This window comes from Stegostoma tigrinum, chromosome 41 (genome assembly GCF_030684315.1).
Source record: "Stegostoma tigrinum isolate sSteTig4 chromosome 41, sSteTig4.hap1, whole genome shotgun sequence".
Lineage (NCBI taxonomy): Eukaryota > Metazoa > Chordata > Chondrichthyes > Orectolobiformes > Stegostomatidae > Stegostoma > Stegostoma tigrinum.
Genome location: NC_081394.1, coordinates 7,244,333 through 7,260,258, shown reverse-complemented (window position 1 = coordinate 7,260,258; position 15,926 = coordinate 7,244,333).

Here is a 15,926-nt window from a genome sequence, read left to right as displayed (position 1 = left end):
TACATGAAGAAAGAGAATATTAATGAATCGGCTTAGGCTAACAATATCCTAATGATTCCCTGGAAGTAATGCCAGTCATATGTACAGGTACACACCCGAAAAAAAGAAAATAATGCAAAGCTCCTTGGCTAATACAAATTGTATAACGATGGAATTTGCCCAGGAACATATTCAGCGGTACCATTCTTTAACAAACTTTCCTCGTCCAAAACTTGAACATCTATCAACCTATCACCTGTTCCCACATTCACCTCTACAAATCGATTTAAAGGATTTTGATCAGCTTCAAACCCTTGTGATTAATTTAACGAAGTACCAGATGAACTGGATGACTGACCATCTTTGGATTCTTCTGACTGATTATTTACCTGACCATCTCTGTAAAGTTGAAGTCGAAGAACAGGAATATATCCTGTAAGGATAGTCAAAGGATTAAGCCCAATTATGTAAGAAAAAAGCTGCACTGCACAGAAAATTGCATGAAGGTGTCTTTCACACATTGTAAATCCATGCTTTACTGAAGTTAAAAGACTGGAAGCATATCCCAAAGTTCCCATCTGTGTTGTTCCTGAAAAAGCACTGCAGCAAGTGTTAAATCTGCTGCAGCAACCCCTGGTGCAAAAGGAAGTTTGGATCTCGCAGCTGCAGCACTGAAGCTGTAGCTTAATAGCATATTTAAATTCTGAAAATCGACCTCAGTGTGCTGTTTAATACAAACTGCCATGGAAAGTTCTTGTTCAACAGACCTGATAATGGAGATCCTTCAGTAGGAAAACTACCAATAATAGCCTATTAATCCCACAAACGATCAAAACGAATTTCCATCAGCACAGAGAGGAAAACCGCATATTGGATGCAAGTGTGAAGCTGGATGAACACAGCAGGCCAAGCAGTATTTTTGTGCTCCTGAGATGCTGCTTGGCCTGCTGTGTTCATCCAGCTTCACACTTTGTTACCTTGGATTCTCAAGCAGCTGCAGTTCCCATTATCTCTGATCACATAATGGATCCAATGCAGTTGTTTTGTTCAATTTCGCGCTTTGTTTGTCTTGGTACACCATTGGAATTTTTGGTGTAATGACAATGGAGTGGGGTTTCTGAGCCCGGGGTTTGTCCGCTCCATCCACGTCTCTCTTTGTTTAATTTTCACTCATTTTGCGTTTTTTTTTCTCTTTCCTTGTTTCCTCTTTCGTGTTATTTATCTGCCGTTTGAGAGCTCAGGCATGGCTGTACCTACCACGGTAGAGGTGAGTTCAAATGCTGAACAGAGTTTCCACACCGCACAGATTCACGGAGGTGCTGGAGACTGAGCCAAGTGTTTGGTATGAAACCTGATGGCATCAGTAGTGGCTGCATCAGCAAGGTGGACCCGGAATGGAGTCATGGCATTGGCAGGGCCACGTTTGGGCCAGTGCATCACCCAGTGGCATTGGCGAGGTCCATCAACGACTTATGGTGCTGAGGGCATTGATGAAGACAAGCTGGCATCAAACATTTGTGAGTTTTGTTCAAGAGGTGGCAGTACAATAGAGGAGACTTGACCCTGGTCGCACAGCCCATGACAGATTACTTCCTAAGAAAGACAGCAAACTTGAACACATTTTTCTTTATTTCTTTCACTTTTCTGCTTTTACATTTCTATGTTTTGATTTATTTTTCTTTGATTTACAATGGTGCCGGAGGGCGGCGACACTGTACAATACTTTTCACTGTATTTTGTAACAAACGACACGTGACAATAAATAAATCAATAAACGACCTCAGACTTCATAACCTGCGCATTTTCAAGATTCAATTTCAGTCCGAATAAAGTGAACAGGGCTAAGACTTCATCCAGTAATTGGAGATACTCCGCTCCAGTCTCAGTTCTAGGAGGAAGAGTATTTACATAGTGGATGAAACAACCAGGTCGTGAAAATGTCTTCAATCAATTCGTTAATCTCAGACGGAAGGTGGGCGGAGAGTTGTGTTCCCCTTTGGGTAAACAGTTCAATGAATATTGTTGAGCTTGAAATGTAAAAGCAAATCTATATTGACGTCGATTTAAAGGAATTGACTGAAGCCCATTACTGTTGTCAAGACTAATAAATTATTTCACTTGTGGATGAGAACATCACTGGCCAGTCAGCATTTATTGCCCATCTCTAATTGCCCAGAGGGCAGTTCAGAGCCAACCACATGTCTGTGGGCCTGAAGTCACATGTAGGGCAGATCAGGTAAGGATGGTAGTTTCCTCCCCTAAAAGACAATAGTGAACCAGATATCAAGGTGTAGAGCTGGATGAACACTGCAGACCAAACAGCATCAGAGGAGCAGGAAAGCTGATGTTTCAGGCCTCGACCCTTTCTGAAGAAGGTTCTAGGCCTGAAACCCCATCTTTCCTGCTCTTCTGATGCTGCTTGCCCTGCTGTGATCATCCAGCTCTCCACCTCATCTGCAGTTCCTGTCAGTCTTTGGTAGTAGACTTATGGTCATCATTAAACTCTCAATTGCAGATACTTAATGAACCCAAATTCCACGACTGACTGTGATGGGATTCAAACACGGGAGCCCAGAACATTACCTGGGTATGTGGATGAACAATTCAGCAATAATACCATGAAGCCATTGCCTCCCATTGTCCTTCATCCCGTTGCTACTGATGTTTCTGATAACAGAGTTTGGTTTTAAATTCTCTATAATCAATCTAACTGTCTAGATAGGACAATTATTTGTTCAAATTAAAGGTCCTAAAACTGCCCGTTGTTTCTACCTTTGCTATTTCTCCTTGAGCTTCTTTGGGGAAACAATATTGATTTTAAGGTTTTGAGTCAAAGCCTTTGAAAATTACTTACTCTGATAATGGACTACAGTCATGTTTGTGCTCTTGTACGATTAAATCACCGAATGTATCCGTAGTTCGAGTTAGAATTCCCTGACCCTGTCTGCATAGGATCCTGTGCATGTCTCTATTGGTGCCTCATTTCAATCATCCATCTGCCAGATGCAACTATTCGCTGGATCAAAAGCCTACAGGTATGATGTTGGAAAGGCACAGCAAGTCAGATAGCGTCTGAGGAGCAGGAAAGACAATGTTTTGGGCCAAAATCCTTCGCCAGTCCTGAAAAAAGGTTTTGACCTAAAACATTGACTTTCCTGCTCCTCAGATGCTATCTGACCTGCTGCGCTTTTCCAGCCTCACACCGATAGACTCTGGCTTACAGCAGCTTCAGTCCTTATTGTCACCAAGTCATTGGATCAAAAAACAAATTACATCTATTCATAAAGTTAGAACCCAAAATACACTCTGCTGTTTGGGGAAGTTTACTCATATGGCCGAGTAATTACAAATCATACAGCCCAACTTAAACTCAATTGTAAATCCCTTTCGTACATGTCTGGTAACCCCAATCAGAATAATAAAAACTGAAAGAATTGCAGATGCTGTAAATCAGGGAAAAAACAGAAGTTGCTAGTAAAGCTCAGCAGGCCTGGCAGCATCTTTGAAGAAAAAAATCAGAGTTAACATTTTGGATCCAGTGACCCTCACTTTTTAACTTCTCTTTTAACTCCTCTCATTAAAACTTCTATTTTAACTCTTATCATTAAAAACATCACTTTTAACTCATCTCATTAAAAAATCCCTGCCTTGACTCAGTCTTCCCTCCCCTGGTCCAATTCCTGTCCACGGACATTGTGATTTCTCTGATGCTTTGTGCCGATTTCAAAAGTTCCAGTTTGCAAATTCCACCTGTCTCTTCTTTACCATAGACGTGCAATCCCTTTCCACGCCCATTCCCCACCAGGACAGTGCCAGGGGCCTCTGCTTCTTTCTGGAGTAAAGACCTGTGCCATCTCCACTCACTACCACCCTCCTCTGTGTAACCTGAGGCTTGTCCTCAGCCGCAACAATTTCTCTTATTGACTCCTCTCACTATGAGGAAGAGTCACCGGACTATCGTTAACTCTGATTTTTTTTGTCACAGGTGCTGCCTGAATGCTGAGATTTTCCTGAAACTTTGAATATGTTCCCAGTTAGAATAGTTGTCTCCTTCTTTTACCAAGATCAACAAATATATTTGGATGTGTTAAGGGTCGGGCAGGAACCCCGGAATTCTATTGGAATTTGATGGGGCAGCCTGCTATGCCATTTTCTACCATGGGTCTCTCTACATGATCCCAGCTGGAATCATATGCCCATATTGGAGAGACCTGGCACCACCATTCTGTTGGTAATTGCAAATAAAGAGGAGCAGTCTCCTCTGCTTCCCCGACTGGAGCTACCCACCTTGATCCCTCCAGTAGCAGGAATCTGTATCCCTGCCCTGATTCCTGTCCCTGTCTGTGTGGTTGTGTGTGCCCTTGTCCCTGTGTTTGTCCCTGTCTGTGTTCTTGTCCATTTTCACTGGCCACGATGATCTACAATTCTGAGTGAAGTGACATAGTAGACTGCAATCGTACCACAGCTCCTGATGTCCAGTGCCCCCTTTTGGGTGGCCTCTACCTTTATGCACAGGCATGGTATACGAAGCAGAGTACCCCAAGGATTAACACAACCACCTCTTCCTCTGCCTCCTCCATTTCACTAAATTGAACTGGCATTTCGACTTTTTACAGGTAATATTTTCCCACTCTTATTCTCTTTGTCCTTATCTACGTCTTGAATTTCCTGCTCCCAAGTTAGAACCATTCATCTTACTGTCCATACCTCATCATGACTATCATCCGTGGGCTCAGAATTCTCTCATGCTTTCTTTCAACCCTCCCAAAGTGTGCACTACTAAGGTTCTGAATCAATCAAAAAGATTGCATTCAGTTAACCTGGCACAATCCACATCCCCCAAAAAAACTTGAGTAAAATGAATCCAGAACTGACCTGCAATATGCAGTGGGTTCCTCTTCCGTTGTTTGTCTACACCTAGTTAAACCTTCTACTGGAACCCCCTGTTATAATCCATCACAGTTAATATAGTTTCCTACATATATTACAATTCCCCTCCCCTATCACCCTGAGGGGTGTGTTAAACAGACTGAATCACAGCGTTTATTCACATTACGATTAATTTTATTTCTTCTGCATTATTAAGCCCATATAAAAGTCTTTCCCGATGAGTACTTTCAAAAACACATAAAGATCTGCAACACATAAAAACACATGGAGACATTTTCACTGATTTTTTGCAACTGTACTATCACACACACGGTTGTCTACATGACTGATTGTGAGGTTTCACATTCCTCATGATCAATTGTCACAGGAATCATTGGATGGGGGCAGAATCTGAGGCCACTGGGCGATTTGATGCCTCCAGAAAAGGAGGTGGGGGTCCCAAATCACTACCACATGCAACATACAACCGCCATCTCCCTGAGTCCACTCCATGATCACTGTACCCCTCAGACTCTACTGTGTCGAAATCACTCCTCATTCCTGAGTTTTTTTTTAATTATCAATCTCTTGCTGCCACTTTGAGTTATCAGCCATGGAGGTTCTATTTTCTCCAACCACTTGATACAGAACTTTAACAGCAGCCTGAAAATGCATGCTTTTTAAAAAGAGAAAAAAAATCAGCAAGGTCACAGCCCATTTGGCTACAACTTGTTCACTATTTGCTTGCAGACTTTACTTCTTGGGAAACCTCATACTGAGTCTGAAACCGACCCATGTGTTTCATGTTTATTCGATTCCTTTGCTACTGTTCTAATACTTCCCCACGTAACTTCTCATTTTCTCACAGAACTTCTCAATTTCTTCAAGTAACTTCTCATTTTTTAATTGTTTTCCCCTTAGCTGCTCCAACCGACAGAATTTTCGCTGTAGCCATACTAAATATAAAAGTACACTCTCCTTGTTTTCTAAGTGCCGCTTCCCAAAATTCTGACCTTTTGGTCCCAGGCCCAATATTGATTTACTGCAATCTTCTACCCACTTGGTCCACTTCATATCTAGATACTTTCTTTGTATCTCTTCCCATTCTTGGCAATCTGTCATTCTCTACTCTTAACTCTTTAAATAACTCCTAAAAGATAGGAGAAGGAACCAGGTTCACTTCTCAAATTACTGCCATTTGTTTATCAAATTCAGCGAACACCTGATTTATTTCCAATTACTGATCAATTCGCCTCTATCCTCAGACACCCAATTGAATCCTGAGCTTCTCACGGGGCAGCCATCCACTGAAGTCAGGCTTGGGTTAGACATTTGAGAATGCAAGACTTTTGAGTTTGACTTCAGAGCAACTTAAATCACTTGTTCTTGAAGGCCACCAAGAATGCCAAAAAAAACAGTTATCCAATAGGAGTACTCAAACCTGTCACCCAGGCATTATTCTATTATCTGAGAGAACAAAGACAGTGAATTGGTTCACACTTTACTTAAGCAAACCCTTCTTAATTTAACTCCTTGTGTAACAATACTCAATATATTTTTGATCATAGAATCCCTACTGTGTGGGAACTGGCCCTTCAGTACAAAAAGTCCATAATGACCCTCAGAGCATACCACCCAGATCTATCCCGCTGTAACCCACCTAATCTACACATCCCTGAACACTATGGGAATTTTGCATGGCCAATCCACCTAACCTACATATTTTTGGACTGTGTGGGATGAAAGCTGGAACACCTGGAAGAAATCCATGCAGACATGGGGAGAATGTGCAGACTCAACAGTCACCTGAGAGTGAAATCGAACTCCACCCCGTGGCGAGTGAGGCAGCACTGCTAACTTCTGAGCACCCATACTGACCAAGTCTGTAGATTTCTAGCCACAAATTTAATATTTTTGATTTATGATTTAAACTTTATTGCCACATGCACTCATGTACAGAAATGCAGTGAAAAGTGTGCAATGTTACCACACACAGCATTTGTAGATATGAAAGTACTGAGTTACAAAACGTAGTTTCAAGTTGTAACATAGAGAAACAGAGCTAAAAGTATACATTACTGTTGTTCTTAGTATAAGTAGAAAAATTAAATAAATAAAGTTAAAAGTTAACATTGCAGTCCTTCCTAGTATTAAGTCGAAAAATGAAGGAATATAGGTAAATGTTCAACAGTCATTCTTAAGTGCATTCAAGGACTCAGTGTCTTCCACTTTGGCCTGCTCTCCAGGAAATCTCGAGCTTCCTGCCCTTGACACCATAAATACCAGGGAACCTCCCTCACCAAAAAAGCCACATTGGCCTCAGTCAAACAGTCACTTCCATGCACCAGGCCTCCAGCCGAAACCATTTGGGACCCACAACTGCTGCTATGTTCCCTGTAATGCCATTTCCACCACTGCTTTTCTCTCCAGATATAAATATATAACAAACAAGCATTATTACACAGTTCATCAAACTTAACTTCAACTTTAACTGACTTCATTTAATGTCACTTTAATTTGATTTAAATTTAACCCCTTAACTCTATAAATCTGCCTTGAAAAACAAATGTTGCCCCAATTCAAGTGAAACAGCCGGATGTCGCTCTTATATTCCTTTGTCTTCTCTGCAGATGACTTCAGGGTACCTGCTTCTCAAATGCTGGTCTCCAGGGATCTAACCTGTAAAATCTTTGGTTCAACTCAGTAAAATGGGTTCATCCTTCTAGGAACATCTCGGGCACTTAACCAATGAATTGACCAAAGCTGATCATACTCCAGTGGAGTTAAATGGTAACCAATGCCCAAATATTCATGCCAAGTCCTGAACAGCCACATTCCAAGGCCCATATAAAGTAAATGGTTCTATGTCTAGCATACCACGATGGCACCTCCCTTATTTAATCAACACAGAAACCTGTAGGTCACAGCTTACAGGACGGGTTGTAATGTGTCCTGGCTGAAGATTTAACGTGGACAGATTTTAAACTGGCCTGACTAAAGTTCCCAGCATGCTTGATTGTAGCTCTTAATCATCCTTTTTGCTATTTCAGCTACTGACCACCTAACCACGGTGACAATTAATCAAATGGTATAATCTGCACACTAAAGATGGAATTTTCCGTCTAGAGCTGTGTGTAACAGTTACCCCTTGAATTATCACAATTGTGCATTAAGAAAGTAACAAGGATGGAGCATCACAATATAATAGATATTACCACTTTACTGACCACAAGAAAACCATTTCACAAGCATGCAATGACACATTAATTAATTAATCTTTGATGTATTTTGCCTTCGTTTTCAGGTACAAAGCAAATGTCAGTGTTTAAACACAACATCAATTAAACATCATGATTTCCCTTGAATAACCATCCAGTCTCTCAAAAATGCTCATTTTCACTTCCAGTTATGCTCAATTTCGTCCATGTACATTTTCACTCGTGAACTGTGTCGACTCCAGTGCCAACTGTCGAATTATGAATGAATTTGATGACAATATTATTTTTTTCTGATAAACATATTTATTGTGATTGAAATAAGACATTTAGAAACATTGGAATTGATATAAACTTATATATCAAGCAATTTGTACATATTGTGCCTGCATGATACAACGAGGGACTTTCTGACATAATACTGCAAACAGACTTTAAATGCTGCTGTAGCACACACTTAAAAGCAAAGAAATGAAACCAGTTGGGTAAAGATTTTGGGAAATATTTAGTTTCTTCATATCAGCATGGAGATGCCTGCGAAATAGCTGTGTGAGAACAGTTTAGCTGTATTAATGAAAACTTCAAGGCAGATGTTTCAACTTCAACATTGAGGAAGGAAAGATAAATGGACCAATTTGTCATAATTTCTGCTGTAGTATTGCTTCCCCTTCTTTGGCAGCTCTTAAATCATAATCCCGCATGATGGTGTCAGGCTCTGAAATATGTTCAGTAGCGGCATAAAAGATCAGCCATCTATGAGGCCAAGTATATCTGTGTCCTTATGATGGCTCAGTGGTCAGTTTCATCCTCCTTTGATGATAAATATTTTCATGATTTTCCAGCAGTAGAGGCAGAAAGCATTTTAACATTTGGGATGGTAAGTGATTTCCCCCACATGAGTGCCAGATTGCAATCTTTAACCTTGGAGAATCTTGCCACCTCTTACGGCATTTAGTGGGGTAAAAATTGCAGAATTTCACAGTCCCCCCAAAGGCTTGCCACTGTCTCCAAGCCATATGCCAAATGATGGCTAGAGAAGTTTCCACAGCCCTAGATACGTCTGAGTCATTTGACAAGATCCCAAATGATAGGCTGGTTAACAAGGTTGAATTTTTTTTTCAGTTCACTGGTGGGATGTGGACATTGCTTGCTAGCTGGCCGGCATTTCTTTCCCATCACGAGTTGCTCTTGAGAAGGTGGTGATGAGCTACCATCTCGAGCCACTGTAGCCCACCTGTTGTGGGTTGACCCACAAAGCCATTAGTGAGGGAATTCCAGAATTTTTACCCAGCAACAGTGAAGGAACAACAATATATTTCCATGCCAGGATAGTTAGTGGCTTGGAGGGGAAGTTGAAGGTGGTGGTGTTCCCACATGTCTACTGCCCTTGTCCTTCTAGTTGGAAGTGGCCGTGGGTTTAGAAGGTGCTGTCTGTGGATTTTTGGTGAATTTCTGCAGTGCATCTTGTAGATAGTACACACTGTTGCTACTGGGAGTCGGCTGGTAATGCTTGTCGATATAATGCCATTCAAGCTGGCTGCTTTGTCCTGGGTGGTGTCAAGCTTGTTGAGTGATTTGGGATTGCACCCATCCAGCCAAGTGGGGAGTATTCCATCACACTCTTGACTTGTGCTTTGTGGCTTGATGGACAGGCTTTGGAGAGCCAGGAGGTGACTTACTCACCGCTGCATTCAGAGAATCATAGAATCCCTACAATAAGGAAGAAGCAGCATCCTGCCCACATTCATTCCCCTACTGCTGCATTTCCCATGTCTAATCCACCTAATCTAAACATCCATGGACACTATGGACAATTTAGCACGGTGAATCAAACTACCCTGAACATCTTTAGACTTGTGGGAGGAAACTGGAGCACCCGGAGGAAACCCACACAGATACGGAGAGAATATGCAAACTCCACACAGATAGTTGCTTGAGGGTGGAGTTGAAGCCGGACCCCTGGCACTATGAGGCAGCAGTGCTAACCACTGAGCCACTGTGCAGCTCCATTCCTAGCTTCTGACCTGCCTGTGTAGCCACTGTGGTTATGTGGTGAGTCCAGCTGAGTTTCTGGTCAATCTAACCCCCAGGAAGTTGATCGTGTGGGATTCAGCAATGATGGTAACACTGTTGAATGATTAGATTGTTTCTTAGTGATGGTGGCCATAGCTTGGATTTTTGTGGTGTGAATGTCACTTACCACTTGTCAGCCCAAGCCGTCCAAATCTTGTTGCATTTGAATACAGACTGCCTCAGTATCTGACGATTTGCAAATGGTTCTCAACATTGCGCAATTATCGGTGAACATCCCAACTTTTGACCTTATGATAGAGAGGAGGTCATTGATGAAGCGGCTGAAGATGGATGGGCAGAGGACTCTACCCTGAGGAACTACTGCAGAGCCCTGGAGGTGAAATGGTTGACATCCATTAAACAACGGCATTGTTCCTATGTGTCAGCTATGACTCGAAACACCAGAGAATCTCCCCGATACACATTGATTCCAGTTTTGCTAGGGGTCCTTGATGGCATGTTTGGTCAAATGCAACCTTGATGTCAAGGGTTTTCACTCTCAGCTTACCTCTGGAATTCAGTGATAATGGGAACTGCAGATGCTGGAGAATCCAAGATAATAAAATGTGAGGCTGGATGAACACAGCAGGCCCAGCAGCATCTCAGGAGCACAAAAGCTGACGTTTCGGGCCTAGACCCTTCATCAGAGAGGGGGATGGGGAGAGGGTTCTGGAATAAATAGGGAGAGAGGGGGAGGCGGACCGAAGATCGAGAGAAAAGAAGATAGGTGGTGAGGAGAGTATAGGTGGGGAGGTAGGGAGGGGATAGGCCAGTCCAGGGAAGACGGACAGGTCAAGGAGGTGGGTTGAGGTTAGTAGGTAGGAGATGGAGGTGCGGCTTGGGGTGGGAGAAAGGGATGGGTGAGAGGAAGAACAAGTTAGGGAGGCAGAGACAGGTTGGACTGGTTGTGTGGTGCAGTGGGGGGAGGGGACGAACTGGGCTGGTTTTGGGATGCGGTGGGGGAAGGGGAGATTTCCTCTACGGGCTTGTAGCTTCCTCTACATTAGGGAAACCAAGCGGAGGCTTGGGGACTGCTTTGCAGAACACCTCCGCTCGGTTCGCAATAAACAACTGCACCTCCCAGTCGCAAACCATTTCCACTCCCCCTCCCATTCTTTAGATGACATGTCCATCATGGGCCTCCTGCAGTGCCACAATGATGCCACCCGAAGGTTGCAGGAACAGCAACTCATATTCCGCTTGGGAACCCTGCAGCCCAATGGTATCAATGTGGACTTCACCAGTTTCAAAATCTCCCCTTCCCCTACTGCATCCCAAAACCAGCCCAGTTCGTCCCCTCCCCCCACTGAACCACACAACCAACCCAGCTCTTCCCCTCCACCCACTGCATCCCAAAACCAGTCCAACCTGTCTCTGCCTCCCTAACCTGTTCGTCCTCTCACCCATCCCTTCCTCCCACCTCAATCCGCACCTCCACCTCCTTGACCTGTCTGTCTTCCCTGGACTGACCTATCCGCTCCCTACCTCCCCACCTATACTTTCCTCTCCACCTATCTTCTTTTCTCTCCATCTTCGGCCCGCCTCCCCCTCTCTCCCTATTTATTCCAGAACCCTCACCCCATCCCCCTCTCTGGAATTCAGCTCTTTTCCTCATCTTTGAACCTAGGCTGTAATGAGGTCAGGAGCTGAGTGGCCCTGACAGAACCCAAACTTTTCATCTCTGAGCAGGTCATTGCTGGGCAGGTGCACTTGATAGCACTATTGATGCACCTTCCATCACTTTACTGATGGGCCAGTAATTTGCCAGGTTGGATTTGTCATGTGCTTTGTGCACCTGACATACTTGGGAAATTTTACACATTGTTGGGTAGATACCAGTGCTGTAACTGTACTGGAGCAGCTTGGTTAGGAGAGTGGCAAGTTCTGGAGCACAAGTCTTCAGTACTGTTGCTGGAATATTGCCAGGGCTCATAGCCTTTGCAGTTCTTCACCCAGAGAGTTGTGAGCGCATGGAATAGTTTACCAGTGGTAGTTGTGGAAGCGGAGTTGTTGATGACATTTAAGCGACTGCTGGACATATACATGGACAGCAGTGAATTGAGGGAAATGTAGGTTCGGTTATTTTATTTTTGGATTAGGATTATTCCATGGCACAATATTGTGGGCCGAAGGGCCTGTACTGTGCGGTACGTTTCTATGTTCTATGTTCTATCCAGTGTCTTCAGCCATTTATTGCTAAATCATGGAGTGAATTGGCTGGTATCTGTGATGCTGGGGACTACTGGAGGAGGCTGAGATGAATCATCCACTCCACACGTCTAGCTGAAGATTGCTGCGAATGCTTCAGCCTTACCTTTTGCACTGATGTGCTGGGCTCTCCCATCATGGAGAATGGAGATATTTGTGGAGCCTCCTCCTCCAGTGAGTTGTTTAATTGTACACACTATTCACGATTGAATGTGGCAGGACTGCAGATCTTAGATCTGATCTGACGGTTGTGGGATCGCTTAGCTATGGCTATCATTTGCTGCTTTTGATGTTTAGAATGCAACTAGTCCTGTTTGGTGGCTTCACCAGGTTTATCTTCTGATATGCCTGGTGCTGCTCCTGGCATGCTTTCCAGCACTTTCCATTGAACCGGGGTTGAACCCCTAGCTTGATGGTAATGGTTGAATGGTGGTTATGCCAGGCCATGAGATTTCAGGTTGTGCTAGAGTACATTTCCAGATTACAGGGAGAACTAGCCACTTGGGCACAAAATTTGTTCAAAGGTAGGAGACACAAGGGTTGCTTGTTGGACTGGAGGCCTGTGGCCATTTATAAGGATTGGTGCTGGATCCACTGCTGTTGGTCACTTTTATGAATGATTTGGAGGGAAGATAAGAGGTATGGCTGGTAAGTTTGTTGATGACATAAAAATTGGTGATGTCATGGACATGCCGAAGGAGTACCTTAGAGTACAATGGGAGCTTGATTGGATGGGCTGATGGGCCAAAATAAGAAAATGTGAGCCGTTCTGTTGAGCTACAAAAGTTTGATCTTATCTGGCAATAGCAAGGCAAATTGTTAATTATGTACAAATGTCCAAATAGAAAGTAAAATGGAATATTTTTGAACAACCAAGGGTGAACAACATCCCAACTACCATTACTGCTGTTTTCTGCATGTAATATTTGCTCATGAACTTGTGACAACAGATGGCTGTAGAACAATCAAAAGTAAATGCAACAGTAAACGATACAGAGCAGTTTCTTGTAATATAAACTAGGACATGTTCGGTGCGACATATTGGAGTCAATGAAAGATAATTTCTGGGAAAGTAAATGCCAATAGTTGAATTGAGTATAACACTTATGATAACAATTGGCAGATGGGCTGCCATGGCCATCAAGTTATACGTGATACATTTAAAAAGATCTCATTTTCCCTGGGCCATTGCAATTGCCACCATGTTAACTATTTCCAAATGTAAATAGATAAGACACTTAATTAATTAGCTGCCATGAGAAAATAACAATTAGCACAGATTCACTCAGAGATACTACCAGAAACATTGAAGTTCACCATTTTGATTTTACAATGACCACTGTCCTTAAATGTCACCTAGAATAGTGAATAATAGTGAAACTACATTTTTCTTTTATAATCAATAGCATCAACTCACAGGTGTGCTTTATTTCGTATTCATTTCTCAGTGAGCAGTTTATTATTATTATTATTATTATTATTATTATTATTATTATTATTATTATTATTATTCTTGGCTAAGTGTCATATGTTAACTAGTCAAGGTGAGCATTGAAGTTTTCTTTCCAAATAGCCACATCTTTGCTGAGTTACAAATTCAACAATAGTCATGCTGCAAGTTGATCCCATGTTCCCAAAACATGAGCAGGCATTTGGATAAACAGTCTGTGGAGATCACCATTGCACCAAACATCCATTCTTACCCTTTTATTTTCAATATTGTGCTTTATTTGTAGAAGGGTAAGTATTACTCCTGGTACCCTATCAGCACCCTTGTAGTCACTCCACAACACTTAAGATTCGGAGACAATCGTATTATAGTACACTGGTCAAAGACAAGTTGCAATCATAGACTTGACAGTCAAGGCCCTGGACTCCTCAGGCACCATATGTCATTGCCCAGCGATCCAGCAGCACAACATGGTCATCCCTCTGCGCTACATCTCACAGGAGCACAATCATATACAAATAAACAAATGTAACATTTTCAAAGTGCGAGTTTGCAATTTATTCTGAAAAGTAGGTCCCTGCTTAGAGACAAGTTTTATATTCCAGATATCTGCCCTGGTGTTGGAACTGAATTAACAACAAGGTACATGTTGTCTTAATAAAGCATAGCATTCAGATCGAGACAGCAAGCGACAGAAGGATGAGGACGACTTCCCTTAAGAGGTAGGCCGTATTTGACAGGGTGTGGTAACAAGGATCCCTCTCAAAACTGGAGTTAATGAGAATCAAGGGAAAACATTGCTGTTGGATTCTTAGCTGGCTTATAGGAAAATGAAAATGATTACTTGAGATTTGTCATCTCAGCCCCAGCTTATGTCTGCAGGAGTTCTCCAGGGCAGCATCCTATGACCAAACGTCTTCAGCTCCTTCATCAATGTCCTTCCCTCCATCGTAAGGGCTGAAGTGGGTATGTTCACCGATGATTGCACAATGTCCAACACCATTCACAGCTCCTCAGATATTGAAGATGTCCATATTCAAATGCAGCAAGGCCTGGACAATATCCAGGCTTGAGCTGAAAAGTGGCAAGTAATATTAGCTCCAAACAAATGTTAGACAATGACCATCCTCAACAGGAGATGATCTGACCTTGACATTAAATCACGTTACCACGTTCAGCAACCTGGTCTGTTACTACTGACAAAAACTGAACTGAACTCACCGTATGAACACAGTTGCGATACAGGGAAGTCAAAGGCTTTTTTCCCGATTCATTTGTGGCATGTGGGTGTGGATGGCTGACCAGAATTTCTTGCCAAACGTGAGTTGCCCTTGAGAAGGTAGTGGTGAGCTGGCTTCTTGAACCGCTGCAGTCCATCTGCTGCATGTTGATCCACAATGCCCTTCAGGAGGGAATTCCAGGATATTGACCTAGTGACAGTGAAGGAATGGCGATATATTTCCAAGTCAGGATGATGATTTGACTTGAAGGGGATCTTGAAGGTGTTGGTGTTCCCACATGTCTGATGCCCTTGTCATTTTGATGGAAATGGCTGTAGATTTGGAAGGTGCTATCTAGGGATTTTTGTGAATTTCTGTAGCGTATTTTATAATTAGTGCACACTGCTGGTACTGAAGGGAGTGAACAATTGTGGATGTTGTGCCAAGTAGGCTGCTTTGTACTGAATGGTGTCAAGCTTCTGGAGTGTTGTTGGGGCTGTACTCATCCAGGCATGCGGGGAGTATTCCATCACACTCCTGATTTGTGCCTTGTAGATAGCGGACATGCTTTGAGGAGTCAAGAAGTGCATTAATCACCACAGTATTCCCAGCTTCTGGCCTGCTCTGATTGGCACTGCATTAATGTGGTGTGTCCAGTTGAGTTTCTGGTCAATTGTAACCCTCAGGATATTGAAAGTGGGTGTTTCAGTGATCGTAACATCATTGAATGTCAAGGGACAGTGGTTAGATTGTCTCTTATTGCTGATGCCCACAGCATGGCATTTGTGTGCCGGGAATATCACTTGCCACTTGTCAGCAGAAGGTTGGATATTGTCCAGGACTTGTTGGATGTGAACACGGACTGCTTCAGTATCTGAGGCGTCATGAATGGTGCTGAACCATCATCACAGT